This window comes from Canis lupus, chromosome 22, assembly GCF_011100685.1.
Source record: "Canis lupus familiaris isolate Mischka breed German Shepherd chromosome 22, alternate assembly UU_Cfam_GSD_1.0, whole genome shotgun sequence".
Classification (NCBI taxonomy): Eukaryota; Metazoa; Chordata; class Mammalia; order Carnivora; family Canidae; genus Canis; species Canis lupus.
Genome location: NC_049243.1, coordinates 16891125 through 16903755, shown reverse-complemented (window position 1 = coordinate 16903755; position 12631 = coordinate 16891125). Strand labels below are relative to the sequence as shown.

Genomic DNA, 12631 nt, shown 5'->3' with positions numbered 1-12631 from the left:
TTTCTATTGACTGATTTTTCTACTGGTTATGAATCACAAATCCCTGTACATATTAAGGATTTTTAAAAATTTTTTATTTCATTTTGAGAGAAAGAGAATGATGAAGAGAAAAAGAGGGTACCTGTGGGGTAGGGGCAGAGGGAGAAGTAGACTCCATGCTGAGCAGAGACCCTGACATGGGGCTCCATCCTAGGAACCTGGAATCATGATCTGAGCTGAAGGCAGATGCTTAAAGGACTGAGCCACATTTTTTAATGGATTGCAAACATCTTAAATTTTACATTGTTTAGTGCCCGGTATTGCTGTAGTCTTATTGAGTATTTAAACTCCTTTTGGCAGGCAATTAAGTTACTTATGAATCACTTTAATCCTTGGAAGTCTTGATTTTTTTTTTCCTTTTAAAAAATGAGTCTTAACCCTACGACTAAGGTATGGTATTTCTGGAATCCCCATTGCATGTCTCCTGTTTTCTTCAAAATCTCTTCACTCTGACTCCTAGAAACTCAAGCAAATAGTGCTGAGTAAGCTGGAAATTAGACTTATAATTCCCTGGCAATTCTTTCTTCCTTATAAATTTTTCACTGGCTACACAAGTTTCACCCTATTCATGCATAGACGGGTAAAGATATAAAAACCCTCCGTGGATTTCTAGAGCTCTTTCTCCATGTATCTCTCTCCTTTCAACTATACGGACACAAACTTTCACCACCTTGACCTCCCCAGACTTTGATATCTGTTCCTTCAACCCATCTAGGTTCCTTTTGCGATTCTTTGCCTAAGAAGATGGTGGAACTTCATTTATTTTCCTTTCCTCAGGAATCACAGTCTTACTTTGATTTTAGCTTTTCTTTTTTCTTTTTCTTTTCTTTTAATTCTTTTTCTTTTGTGACTTTGGTTTAAATTCTAAAAATAGTTGTTTCATATTTTTTTCCATCTTTCTGGTTGATTTTGGTGGAGGGAAAATGTGGACCTAGAAAATGTAGACCCTCTTCCTATTCATTATTGCAGCATAAAAATTTATTTTTATTCTTGGATAAAATTACCATTAGTACTAAAAATTAGGATTTAAGTCTTCCAAATAAGTAAAAACAATATTCTAGAATTTTAAAATAATTGTATATATTTCTTATTAAAAAGGTCAAAATAAATAAAAAGCTATGAAAACAAAGAATAAAGATATAAAAAATAAGAAAAAAAATGAATGTTATGAAAATAAAAAGCAGGGTACAAAACTCAATATTTTTGGTCCTGAATCTGTGTGATTTGAGGATATGTACTATGATGGTGGTAATAGTGGTCTGTGTGTGTCTGAGTACACAAAGAGAAATAAACACTATAAAAAAAAAGATATGCTGAAATTATCTTTCTTTATTACAAAGTTACTGAATACTTGTTTCAAGGTCCTTTGATATTGTTCACAGATTGCTGAGCTGGAAGAGTTTCCAGGATATCAGTTGCAGGTTTCTATTTGTATTCCCAAGCATAGGCGAATAAAATAAGAGTGTATTAAACTGGGCTATTAGTTCTGTTTTACTTCTTTGTTGAAAAAAACTGACCTTGACATTCTGTCACAAAACTGAACTAACCAGGTGTACTCTTGGCTCTGTTTACTAATATAATGAACTCCAGACAGATACATTTACTTAGTAAATGATAACTAATATATTACATATACTTCTAAGTTCAATAATGCCAAATTTCTATTATATCTGGTTATCTTTCACCATGTACTGTTTAGGTTTTCACCTGAATTTCTCATTGGTATTCATTTTATGTTCTTAACTAGACTACAGGTTCTTTGCTGTTAGCATGGTTCAGCCCATTGACTTTAATTCTATTCCTACTTTGTTTTTTAAGTTTTGCTTATTTAAGTAATCTATATTCCCAATGTGGGGCTTGAATTCATGACCCCGATAATAAGAGTTGCATGCTCTTCCACCTGAGTCAGCCAACATCCTTATTCCTAGTTTTGATACTTACTAACATTATAATTTTAAGTAACAGCCTCTCTGGACTTCAATTTCCTCATCTCTATGTCACACCTACTTTTGTTCTTAAAGTCATTTGATTTTTATTTTTCTCTGTCTTATATAGGGCTTGGGACTAGGCTATTAGTATTACTCTAGAGAAATGAAAAAAAGGGAGATGGTTTCCTGGTATTTTTTAGAAGCCTAAGATAGACCAGATAGCAATACCTCACATGCACACAAATACACACACACACACTAATATCAAATCCATATATATATATGTATACACATTTATGATCGTACATATATAAAATTAAGAAAACATAGATGTGAAAAAGACAAAGTTGATTGTCCTGAATATCAGAAAATAATTCTTATATAAATGCAATGTATAAAATGTTACTGGATGGAAAAACTTCTACTAAACAGTTGCCAATGCCCACATATATTAATTTATAAATGTAGTGATTACAAATAAAAGTCACAAAATACTGGTATTTAAACTGAAAAGAGTATTCCACATTTTTCTGAAAAAAGTGATCACAGGAAAATAGATTATCTTAAAGAGAAGAACTTTGTTGCTAAATATTCAAGGGTATTCAAAAGTTAAAATAATGGGAACTCATAATATTCGTACATGAAACTGATGAAGACAGGATAGATAATCCAGGAACATCTATAACTATATTCTAATATGTTAGGTAATAAAGTGTGATATCCCGTAATTGTGCAATGGGTGAAGAAAGCAGTAAATGGTTATTTTGTCACCAAACACTTGGGAACAAAATAACAAATTACTTCCTTACATAATGCTAATCAACAAAATTATTTCCAATGAATTAAAGAGCTAAAAGACAATATAAACCTTAAGAATTCTGGATGAAAACGTAGGTAGCTAATAACATATACTTTGTGTGGGAGAGGCCTTAAGACCTCTGAAGAACCCAAAAGAAAAAGACCAAGGGATCAAACTACGTAAAAATTCAAACATCCGCACCTTTAAAAAACAAAACAAAACAAAAAAAAAAACCCTCAGAAACAAATTAAGTTGACAAAAACAAACTTGAAGGAATTACTTACATTTTATGGAAAACAAAGGACAGCTTTACTAACTTTTTTTTCCATATCAATAAGAAAATATAAACACAATTAGAAAAAGTCAAAAGGACATAACTAGGCAACCAATCACAAAAGAAGAGATAAAAATGGTTACCAGACATAACGAATACTTAGTCTCTCCAGTGGAATAATATGCAGAAATCTTGCAAAATCTTGTAAAATTGTCAAATATTGAAAGTACTAACACTCAATGTTTGAAATAAACATTCTTGTTTGTATTTTTAGATTTTGCTATTGGAGATACCATATAACCTTCTGCATAAAATAGAGAGATAATATATCTATAACCCTAGGAAAGCTCATATCTTTCCACACAGTGATTGTGAAAATTAATTATGAGGCATTGGCTTAGAACTCATTCCAAAGGCATGATGGTGGGAACAGTATGCCCAGGGTGCTGGCAATAAGGAGGGGCATTGTGTATAGAGAATTTATAACAATAATAAAGCTGACTAAAAGCCAGTTTGCTTTTTATGATCACCATGCACAGGCAATTTGAAACAATATCAGTGATTTAAATACTCCTCCCCACCAAGTTGAACTGCCTCACTGCCTAACCTTGGTGCTCTACTATTCTAAGGAAATACAAAAATACTTCTGTGCAAAAATATTTGATAAATAATATTCACCACCCTATTCTTTAATATTAAAAAACTGTCCTAAATGACTAACATTATAGGATTAGTAAAATAAATCACAGAACATTCATATTTCACAATCATTAAAAATCGTGGTGCTATTTTGTGTTTGTTCACCTATGGTGTAGTATTAAATCAAATACTGAACAAAAATTCTACTCACAAAGCATTTTTTAAATATATTTATTTATATTACAAAATTCTGAATAGCTTTAGTCACAATCTGATTTTAAGTGTATTTTTATCATACTATAGGAGATATCAGTAAAGATAAGTAAGATCTGTAACACCCATTCCTCCCAACACATATGCACATTTTTTTTTTACTAGAACAGTTGTTCTCAAACTTGGCTGTACATTAGAACAGCGCTGGGGGCTTTTAAAATCCTAATACCCAGGATACATCCAAATCCATTAAACCAGAAACCCGGGTGGGAGAGGGGAGGGATGTGGCATCAGCATTTCTAAAGATCCCCTGATGTGTCCAACGTTCAGCTAAATTTAGAACCAATCAACTACTGCTGCTCACTTGTGGCCGGTGGACCTGCAGCAGCAGCAACCCCTGGGAGCTGGTTAGAAGGCAGGATCTTGGGCCAGGTTCAGACCACAATCAACATTTTAACAAGATTCTCAGATGATTTCATTAAAGTTCAAAAAGCACCGATAGGGCACTTCTATTTTTCAGCTCTCCAATACACAATTTCATAAAAGGAAAGACTTCTGATGTTTCAAGTAAGTCTGAAAAATACTAGATTTCTAAAATTCTCTCTAAAACATCTGTGATTCTTATTCATTTTACCTCCCTTCATCTAGAAGTGAGTGCAGATCAGTTTTGCTTATCTATATTCAATAGGAAAATAAAGCAATTAGAGATTCCTTGGAAACAGGTTTAGAAAGTAATGCATCTCCTTGATCTTGGGACCAACAAATTCATGATTTTCTTTCTCGTAGACAAGAGAATCAGACATTCTTTTCTCTTAGACAAGAGAAAGAATTTTCCAGACTTTGAGTTCAATATAAACTTACTGGATTGTCTTTTTGCAGAGATATATTAGCCAAGTAATTTCATAAACTGAGCTTTAGTAAATTTGCCAAGTCTCTAGGAATTAATGATATCTCTTGTCCAGATCAAAAGAATAGATGAGTCACTCATATATGTCATTCTAATCCCAGAGGTTGTATAAGTAACAAACTGCAAGGGTGTAAAGTTAATAAAAGAAAAAAAAATTGAAGCTTGGGGAGGGGTATTAAAGTGAGATAGACTTTTAAATTGAGAAAGCAATTGCCATACAAAGTATTTTGGGTAGGGACCAAATTTACATAATGGAAATTCTAGGCAACCTGAATCAATGCAAATAACCCAACGCAATAACAACTTTATTAAGATAACAGCTATATACATATAGAAAATAAAGGCTATTCCCTCAGCCATGAAATAGTATTCTTCTAATAGAAACCAGCATTACAAACTCTCAGTAACAAGAAAATTAACTGATACACTGATGTTTCTTGTGTTAACATATTAATGCAAACTCAGTTTCTCAGTAGTTTCTGTTATAAATATCACTCCTGTTATATATGGTGGATGAAAGTTTAAATTGAATTCCACACCAAAATTTTGATTAGTGCTCTGGAGTTTTTAAAGAATTTTCTCTTTCTTTATTCATTGAATCTTCATCACGACTCTGTAATGGATTGTCATCCCCATTTTAGTGTTAGAGAAACTAAAAGTTGAAGGAGTGCTAGGTATTTACCCAAAGAATACAAAAATATTAATTCAAAGGGATATATGCACCCCACTGTTGGTAGCAGCATTATCTTCAATGGCCAAATTATGAAAATAGCCCAAGTGTCCATCAACTGATGAATGGATAAAGACGTGGTATACATATAAAATGTAAATATTATTCAGCCATAAAAAAGAATGAAGTCTTGCTATTTGCAATGACATGAATGAAGCTAGAGAGTATTATGCTAAGTGAAAGAAGTCAGTCAGAGAAAGGCAAATACAATATGATTACACTCATGAGGAACTTAAGAAACAAAACAAATGAGAAAAGAGGAAAAAATAGAGGCAAACCAAGAAACAGACTCTTAACTATAGAAAACACACTGATGGTTACCAGAGGGGAGGCAGGTGTGTGTGTGTGTGTGTGGGGGGGGGGGGGGGGGGATAAGTGAAATAAGTGATAGGAATTAAGGAATGCACTTGTTGTGATGAGCACCAGGTGTTCTATGGATGTACCAAATCACTGTATTGTACACCTGAAACTAATATTACACTGTATATTAACTAACTGGAATTTAAATACAAACTGAAAAAAAAGTTGGAGCTACCATATCCAAGAACACCTGGACGTGGTAAAGCATATACTTAAACCTTGATCATTCATTTAAGCTTCCCCCATTCACAGCTTCTTCTCATGTAATTTCATTTTATTTCTTTCAATATTTATTTTGTTCATTATGTTTTCTGAGACAACACACATACCTATACATAACATCCACACCCTCACATACACTTTTGGATAATCCTAGCCAAAATCCATGTCATAGGTAACTTGTTAAATACATTTATGAAGGTTGACATTTTTAGATTCAGCTGCCCATCTCCACACAAGCAAATATGATAGAATAGGGTCTTTTATGGTTTCACCCATTATTCTGGGAGTCAACATTAAATTCTACTTCTCACACGGATTATTTTTAGTCACACTTACTCAAATCAGCAAGGGAATAGTTAGAAGAAAATATTATCAATCATTTTGCAAGGTAAAATTAATTTTTAACTGAATTCTATGTTTTTTTTTTTTAGAAATGTCATACCACATCTCTTCATATGTGCCTAACACTCACTACTGTAATATACCCTGTTTTATTTTCAATGCTATTTTTTTTAGTTTTAAAAATTGTCTAGTATATTTTCATGGTACAACACAACACATGGAAAATTGGTGTACACATATCTAGAAGGCAGGTTAGTGTTTGTTTATTTAAATACAATGGTCACAAAATTTCTTGTTCCATTTTTCTTTCTTTTTTTTCTTTTTTTTTTAAGATTGATTTGACACAGAGGTAGAAGTATAAGCAGGGGGAGCAGCAGAGGCAGAGGGAGAAAGGAGTTGACTCCACACTGAGCAGGGAGCCTGACATGGGGCTCAATCCCAGGAACTGAGATCATGCCCTTTTATGAAGGCAGACCCTTTACCGACTGAGCCACCCAGCCACCCTCCCACTTCATTTTTCTACAACTCATTTGGATTTACTTCTAATTTGTGAAGTTCACTTGATTATGTCCTTTTATGTGCCTATGGCAAGCATTTCTATGCATATCAAGGTGAAAGAGAATTTTTAGGGATTCTAAGAAATCTTGATATTAATGTTCTCCTATTTAATAGTTTTGCACTTAATAAATCTCTACAGAAATAAGAAAAATCAAAGAGAAAATATTTGGAAATATATCTAAAATGAATGAATAATACCAAATACAATATGAACATTCAATACTCAAGTACAAATAATTTCCATTCTAAATAATTCATAATCTTTCTAATCCCGTTTTATTTTCATTCAGGTAACAGAACAGTTTTCAATATAAATAGGGATACCTTAGGGATATTCTGGTTATTAACACAGTATATTATGTCTTCCCTGTTCTTTGAAGGTAATTGTGGTCATTGCACAATATAGAAGTGAAAATTTTAAAAACCTTTAATTAAAGCTATTTGAAATTCAAAATTTTTTAACAATACATTTATTTATCTATACATTTATACTGCTGATATGGATGCAACTGATTCAATTTCAGATCAAACTAAATTTTCAATCTAGCTCATGGAAAATGGGGGGTCCTTGGTAAAGATTAAATGTTTTCCCATGTATATCATTAGAGTTAGAAAATCATACATTAACCAACTAATTTTTAAAAAGGAGAAACAAGGTATAAAATTTAAAGAAACATATTAATTGTATCAAAAAGAAATTTATCTTCGTGGTAGTAATCTCCAAATATGGTCCCCTAATCCCCAACAGACTCTTCACACCCTTAAATATAAGCTGAAGTTTACTTGAGTATGGGCTGACACCATAATTTGCTTTTGAACTATCAAAGACAGTGTCAGTGTGTCTTATTTCCAAGGTTACATAATTTTATACCTAGATCTCTCAAAATGTTTATTGTGGGGGATGCCAGCCCTATCTTGTAAGAAGCCCTACTACATTGAAGCCACCATGCTGTGAAAAACCCAAAATGAGAGAGAGAATCAGAGACAGAGAGAGAGAGAGATGATTGGCTAGCCCTCAGTTTTTTAAGCATCCAAATCCAGGCATCAGATATGTCAGTGAAGACACCTTTTCGGAGATTTTAGTCCCAGGACATATCTTAGGGAAGAACCCAGAAATCAGGCTAACAGGTAGAAAGAAATGAGGTTCCCAATATCTGGCTTCAGTTGACTCATCTAACCATCTCTAACCATCTGAACCCCAGTTATCTCAGTTAAGACTTCAGAAAACAGGAAGAAGACTTGAGCCATTCTGACTCTATTCTGATGTAAATTCTGACCCAATTCAAGAATTGTAAGCATAATTGTTATGTAAATGAGTTTAAAAGAAGGTTTCTACATTTGGCCTCCAGATTGTTTATTCCTCACTGCAGACTGAGACCTGTTACCCCCAAATCCCTCCAATGCCAAACACAAATTTTTACAGATCCTTTTGTCTTAGAAATAGCTACAAACAAGCAGATTTTTGGCCATTTAAGACCTGTCTGCTTTGCATATCCTGAGAAGACTCACTTAACATCTGATTGATGTTACTGATAAAACAGACCAGTGGTTCAAAGACTCCAAGCTGCCACTGTTTTTCAGAGCCTTCGGACTCAAAAGACTTTTCCCATGCTGGTGATCAATATTACCTAGATCTCCTAGACAAGTAAACCCCCGTCAGCAGCCTGTGGAAGACTCTTGCTTTGAGGGATTTGCCCACATGTAAACCTGTCTAAACACAGCCCAATAAAAGGCTTCTGTCACCTCTTGATCATATGCTATCCCTTAGGCCAGTCCCCCAAATCCCTTAAACTCCTACAATAATAAAATGACTTTCATTTCATGCAACTAAATTTTAGGGCTATTTGTTATGCAGCAACAATAAATAATAGAAGCAACTTAAATCATTTCCTTAAGGCATTCAAAGCCAGTTGTAAAACAACTAACTGCCCTGAGATACAATGTTGTAAAATTATAATTATTTTTAATGCATAAAAACGATCCAAGGTTGAGATGGTAAAGTTCCTGAAATAATGTTACTTTTTATGGTCTATCACATCCTTTGAAGAACTCTGAGATGAGAAAATGATTTAGAAAAAATAAGGAATAATATTCACAAGAGGAACTTCAACTGTTAATAACATGCAATATAAAATCACAACCACAAGCAATCTTGTCCATCAAAGACAAAAGGTTTTGGAAGTAATCAACTGTTCCTAAACTGTTAATATTAATGTTCCTTTTTTATTTGTTTTCATTTGCTTTTTGCCATCCATTAACATTCATTAGCAAAGAAGTTGCAGAAAACACTGAAGTAAAGAGAAAACCAAGAAAATTAATTTATTATGTGCAAACTCATAAGTAAGAAACAAACTTCTTTATAACTAACAAAATTAACCTTCTCAAAACTTACAGACTCTCATTATTGTTTTTTGGCAGTGTAACACTCTGATCCACTTGCCAAACACAGGTGTTCTATGTTAGTATCATCTGAGAACAGTGATGTGGAATTGTCCTATCACACATTTATGCTCTGCAAAATAGAGCAAAGCAGAATTAATATGGTGAGCCCTCTATTAGTTAATCTATTTGGCTATATCACACCTGGAGTTAAAAGAAAAACTGCAAGCTGGTCTCTGAACACTTATATTACAACTGAGCATGTCTCCTAGGGAAAGTTCCCAGATTGGGAATACCCCATTAATTCACAGGTGACTGATGTATGCTATGACTTTACTCAGCCATGTGAAAAAACATACCACAGACCAAAAATTTTGATAAAGGAAAGCTTGGTTTTACTTCTCCCTTTGCTACTTACAGTATGATTTCAGGCAAATTTTATAACCAAACTGAGTCTTCGTATATACATTTATAAAATCAAATTAATTTCAAATGCTCATTTTGAGGGTGAGATATTATACATGTGAGACTGTTTCATATTAAGTAACTCATTATATAAGCAAGTTATTGTCTTCATGGACTATTTTAAAATCAGCACAATATTACATGAGTTTCAGGAAGAACACGATCTCTTTCTATTTTACTTACCAGGAATGTCCATGACATGACCTAACACTTTCAGAAAAAGTAAGTAGGCTCTGACTTTCATTATATTTAGCTAATGCCACTTATTTGCCATTTACATGGCATAATATGGCAAGATACATTGATTGGCAAAGAAATTATAAATAAAATAGTCCTGTAATGTCCAGTTAGAAGCTTTAAAAACAAAGAAAATATTGATATGATATGAATTGCCACACCTAACTCAAAATATCCAATTACATTCAACTTACAGAAAATTATTAATTATGATTTATCTTTATATTAATTAATCTTAAAATCAATGTGGAATAACTATTTTCTTTATTTTACAAATAAAGATTTGTAGGTCTCAGAGAAGGGCAGAGCCAAGTCTCTGAATTCTCTTTAACCTCTCCTTTATAAAAATTTGATTTCCACCTGCCAATTCTGAAGGAAGGCACAGTAACTAGCTTTTGTTTGAAAAAGGGAACTGAGCCCTCATGGCCTCTGAAGACCTGCCTCCCCATCAGCACGCCTTGCCGTCACCCAGCAGAAATATTTTGATTACCCGCAGTCCTTTGCCAAATTAGGCCAGTTTTGAGACACTTACTGGCTCCTCAACTCACTCAGGCCCATGCCAAAGATGTAAAATTTAGTTTGGATGCCCAATCCTTAATGCTTCAAAGTGTAGACCTTTAGCCAATGCTGTAGCCATTACTATAGAGCTAAACAAAAGAACAGAGATTACTGAACAGAGTTGGGAAAGTCCCAAAATAACAAAAGATGTTTGTGAGTGTTGCAAAGTCAATTGACTTAAAAGATAAATGTAAAAATATTGGTGTTAAACTTGTTCAAGTTGTTGCCAAGAACACAAATGAGGGGGCTGGGGATGGCACCACTACCACTATTGTCTTGGCACGCTCCATTGCCAAGGAAGGCTTTAAGAAGATTAGTAAAGATGCTGGTCCTGTGGAAATCAGGAGAGAGGTAATGTTAGCTATTGATGCTGTAATTGTTGAACTTAAGTAGCAGTCTAAATCTGTGATGACTACTGAAGAAGTTGCTGAGGGTGCTAATGTATCTGCAAATGGAGACGAACAAATTGGCAAAATTCTTTCTGAAGCAACGGAAAAGGTTGGAAGAAAGGATGTTATCACATGAAAGGATGGAAAAACACTAAATGATGAATTAGAAGTTATTGAAGGCATGAAGTTTGATCAAGGTTATATTTCTCTTTATTAATCATCAAAATATTAATTCCAAGATGCCTATGTTCTACTTAGTGAAAAGAAAATTTCTAGTGCCCAGTCCATTGTACCAGCTCTTGAAATTGCCAGTGCTCACAGTAAGCTCTTGGTCATACTTGCTGAAGATGATGATGGAGAAGCTCTGAGTACACTCGCTTTGAATAGGCTAAAAGTGGATCTTCAGGCTGTAGCAATCTAAGCTCCAGCTTTTTGTGACAATGGAAGGAACCAGCTTAAAGACATGGCTATTGCTACTGGTGGTGCAATGTTTGGAGAAGGGTTGACTCTAAATCTTGAAGATATTCAGCCTCATGACTTAGGAAAAATTGCAGAGGTCATTATGACCAAAGGTGTTGCCATGCTCATAAAAGGAAGAGGTGACAAGTCTCAAATTGAAAAACATATTCAAGAAGTCATTCAGCAGTTAGACATCACAACTAACAAATCTAAAAGGAAAAGCTGAATGAACCTCTGGCAAAACTCTCAAATGGAGTAACTGTGCTGAAGTTTGGTGGGACAAGTGATGTTGAAGGGAATGAAAAGAGTTACAGATAGATGCACTCAATGCTACATTAGCTGCTGAAGAAGGCAGTGTTGTAGGAGGAGGTTGTGACCTGATTCGGTGCATTCCAGTCTTAGATTCAATAACTCCAGATATTTAAGATAAAAAAATCGGCAAATTATTAAGAAAACACTCAAAATTCCTGCAATGACCATTGCTAAGACTGCAGGTGTTGAAGGATCACTGAGAGTTGAGAAAATTATGCAGAGTTCCTCAGAAGTTGGTATGAAGCTATACTTAGAGATTTTGTGAATATGGAGGAAAAAGGAATCATTGATCCAACTAAGGTTGTAAGAACTCCTTTCTTGGACACTGCTGGAGTGGCCTCTTTGTTAGCTACAGTAGAAGCTGTAGTCCCTGAAATTCCTAAAGAACAAAAGGACCCAGGAATGGGTGGAATGGAGGTTATAAGGGAGATGGCATTCTGATTCCTAGAATAGTGCTCTACCATTATTAATGAACTATGAGAGGAAGCTCAAGGAAGAGCTCCTCAACAATAACTTCAGAGAAGTCAGCTGAAGGAAATGACTGAAGAAAATCACTACAACCATCAGTTACTGGTTTCAGTTGACAACATATAAAGGTTGACTAATGTCACTGTGCCTACAAATAATTTTGTATTTTTGAATAAGACATTTTTATATTAATAATAACTGAGGAGAGCAAGAGCCACATACCAATATACTGCTTTCAACTTAAATCGCTGAGGCATTTGTACTTCTATTCTGTTAAAATCAGGAGTTTAGTGTTTGCCACACCAGATGAAAAGTTAAGAAGCAGTCTTTCTGTGGAGGGTAATAATTGTGTA

The 12631-nt window shown here is 34.2% G+C and overlaps 1 pseudogene; it reads left to right on the top strand.

The window, feature by feature from the left end:
• LOC100686777 overlaps positions 1-12251 on the top strand; it is a 28177-nt pseudogene extending 15926 nt beyond the window's left edge.
• The last annotated feature ends 380 nt before the right edge of the window (positions 12252-12631 follow it).